Below are 3,858 nucleotides of genomic sequence, written 5' to 3'. Positions count from 1 at the left end.
GACCTTTTGTCTCAGTATTTCCATTAGAATGCAACGCGAACGTACGCATAGAGGGTGACAGTGACACTACTTTATGATTTTGTGAGGTGAACCTTGAAAATGTTACCTCCGATGGGTTTCGTCTTTTAGAGTTTCTACATTACCACGGTCTGCGTAATGGTGGGACATGCAAGTTCCTACCAAGGACTCTTTCAAAGGTCTACTGTAGTTCACTAGATTTTTTTTATTTTCTTTGCTATAGTTTTCAGAGTAGTTTCAAAATTTGTTACCGATGAAGGGTTTTTTCAAGAGATTATCAAGGTAAGGGAGAGAATACCCTGTATAGGCTTTCTACTAAAGTTAATCCCTCTTAAGTTATTTTTAGACATGGTCCCCATTTCTTCCACGGATGTTTCGAGGAGGATTTGTTTATGTTTTGTTTCTGTTAGTTTCAAATCGAAGGAAAACCTTCAACGCTGTGAGGATTTCTTCTTTGATATTTTAATTACAAGCAAAGTAGCTTCGGCTCTCGCTATGTTTTAATACATTTCGAAAATTTAATAGGAGTTTAGATAAGAGACACATTTGCCCTGCACAAACAATAACAACTGAATGAACGGTAGAGAAATGAGTAGAAACACGAGTGCTAAGCGAACATTCGCCGAAACACAACGCAACCAGATGGTCGAAAGTGCAGATAGACGCTCGCCGCTAAGGCGGCAAAAAGCAGTTTAAGGAAAAATGGCAACAACGCCAGAAACAACGTCGATTAAAAAACGACTTTACATGTATATTCAACCTACGAATCTAGATGCATTCAGTTTATCTAGCACTGTCAGAAATATCCCAAATAGAATATGCTATAGCGTCAAAATTCGAAAAGAAATTCTTTAAGTGGCCAGTTAAAGTTCTCGAATATGCAGAATGTGGTCATTTCGCGTTGTTACTGGGTTGCCCGTATGGGCAAACCCAGTCGAGGTCTACGTTTAGTTTGTTTCTTTTCTTTTTTTTTTTTTTTTTTTTTTTTTTTTTTCCGTGTCGGTAAAAGTCTTGCCTGTCACTCCCCTGGTAATGGGTGTCTTTGTGTATAGAGCCTTCTGCGCGTATTTTCTTAGGATCGAGAGGATAGTGGAACTGCGTAGATTTCTCTGGTGGTAGCCTGCGGATAGGCTCCCGCTTGGGTTTAGGGCGAGTTAGCCGAGTGTAGTCTAGGGCGAGTGGGATGAGGCGAGAGCGGTCTGGTGATGAGGGACTGCGTCCCACTCGCTTCGCTCGCGGATTCACGCTTCGCTCGCCGAATTTTTTTCGCTTTCGCTGGGAGCCTGTTCGCAGGCTACTCTGGTGGACACAGTAGAATCATTAACTTAGCCTGCAATGGCGTCGAAAGTAATGCAACGCGAATGGCGTTTTAGTGGATCCTTAAACAAAATATACCCTTATGGAGCTCAATAATGGAAAGTCAGTTGGATAAACTAGGCATGAATCTCAAAAGCGACGAGTACTGGACTTCGACAACAATCTATCGCCCGTCGAGACGAAATCAAAGTGAGCAGTATTTACCTGAAGTACATGGTAATTTGACACAATTGAGTTTCTTGTCTTCACGCACGCAATGAAATAGGAAGAGGTTTTCACCTCTAAGAGCAAATATGTTGTTTGTTTCAATAAAATTTTCGCTGGAAAAGGATTCTGCGGGTATTTTCTGCCTTTGTGAATTATGATATCATGTTGTGTATTGAATTTTCGAGCTTAAGGTTCAAATGTGATATGGGAGAAGTTTTTTAGTATTGCTCTGTAAGCAGGAAGGGTTTACAGGCCTGTTGGAAGCGTGCTTGAGTTTCAACAAAATGAGGCCCAAAATCAGTGAAAACTTGTGACGCAGATGAATAATAAAGTAGCTGCTATTTCCAAAATGATGGAATTACCTGGTGATAAATAACGTCGTACGCGTCTTGGAGAGTAAATTTTGACTTTGCATAAACAAGAGTTGGGCGATTGTGATCTTTGTTTTGACTTCGCTCATTTCATTGTCAAACTTTATAACACTTGACAGAAAAAGAAACTTACAAAAACCCGGTATCTTGCCATCATTTGACACAGATGCTTCACTGTTTGGCGAGTAAACATGCCGCGGTAACTTAATCACGGCGCCCGCTGAATTCCGGCCATGTCACTTTCGATTTTGCAATTTACTTGAACGTAGCAAAAATCTCCCAAAATGTTTGTCGCTGATCGTAACTTTTTATATTCTATATTCACGGTTCAAAATTAATGTTGTTTTCATGTCGTAAATATTTTATTCTCGATCGACCGTCCGGGAAACTTCCTTCTGCTCTTTCTGAAAACTGTGTATCAATATTTATTTGCTTTTTCATCAATATTTGTTTTGCATAAAGCAAGCTACCAGAATCTGTACTTTGCTGAGTTCGCATTTGTTAGCGTTAATAGTATTTTCGGTCAGATGTTTCTGTTTTTTATGAGGGGTTTATTGTTTTGGTCTCCCATCCCAACACTAACCCCGCGAAACAGGGCTTGACTTCAGTGAAGTTTAGTATTACAAAGTTTTCGGATGCTCATAGGGCACACTTGTGGTGAAAAGAAGTTGTGAGGGAACTTGAAAATTATCAACATGTCAGCCCAGAAGCCAACTTTTATTTGTTATTCTTCAGAGACTGGAATGCTGTATTTCAATACCACACAATTCAGTGCCTTCTGATTTTCTGTAGCACGTATCACAGGCAAGTCAGTGTATGCTTCACAGAAGCATCTAGTTTTGTAAAGAACGGCAATGAATGAACAGAATTATAACCCTCGCCTACACAGCCGTTGTACTCGTTGCCGTTGCCGTTGAGGTTTGCGTATTAAATTCCCTAAAACCGAATAAAGGGCAAAATAACGAACTGCCTAAGAGCAAATAACAAACGAAGTCCCAGCCGAACAAAAAGACAGCTGAGAGTGCAGAAAAAATTTCTCTCAGGTAGTTTTCGAGAAAATCGCTTGGGCAGTCCACGCATCGCGCGAGTAACATCCTCGGAAGAACTGGGCACCATGTAAGAGTGAGTGAAAACGTTCCATATAGGGGATTTACTCTCTTACCTTGGTAATTTCTTGGTTATTTGCAAACTGTAGCTGGATCATGAGGCCATAAAATTTTGGTAATTAGCCATTTTCTTAGTGAAATTTGTATAGCTCTTTGAGAATTGTTGTGATGGTGAACCGTTGTAGTCAGTTGAGTGTACTTTAGGTTGGGTATGCTTACGCATAGAGGGCAAATAACTGGAATATTGTCAGATTAAGCTGCTCGTCAAATGCATGTTTGGACTTATGTCGTTGTTATCTTAATGGTTTTGACACCAAGGAAACTGGTATTTTTATTCCCATTTTCAGGGCTGTGCTAAACCCAGTGATTGTAAAGTTTCGAACGCCAAATCTGTAACTCAAGGTAGATTTATTCGGGCTTTATGAGAAATGAACTGCATTGTTGATTTTCATGTTTGTCAAAGTTTAATTTGAGATAAAAATTCTTAAAGTACATTAATTTTGGTCAGCATTGTGCTTTACAGTTTTGGAAGTACTCTATCGTCCCGGGTGCGGGGGAGAAAAGTTTGGTTTTGACGTACGAAATTGCCCCGCATAGCGGGGAATTTGCTTCATTTAGAAGGCAGGCCTGATCTAATGACCCTCTATTCCCCGGGTATGGGGGTGCGGGGCTATCCACTGACTAGTGCATTACCATTTGTGAGAATCCTTCCGTTTCCAGGCCCTTTCTCACATATGCGGGATGGAATGCCGTGTAGTAAATGGTAAGCGCCATTCTCATCCAGTTGGTCATTAAATTCGGAAAATCGCTTACCTTTATGCAACGATCATTCCATCCGG

This window comes from Montipora capricornis, chromosome 4, assembly GCF_036669925.1.
Source record: "Montipora capricornis isolate CH-2021 chromosome 4, ASM3666992v2, whole genome shotgun sequence".
NCBI lineage: Eukaryota > Metazoa > Cnidaria > Anthozoa > Scleractinia > Acroporidae > Montipora > Montipora capricornis.
The sequence above is the reverse complement of the archived record's forward strand: the minus strand, read 5'-3'. Positions refer to the sequence as shown.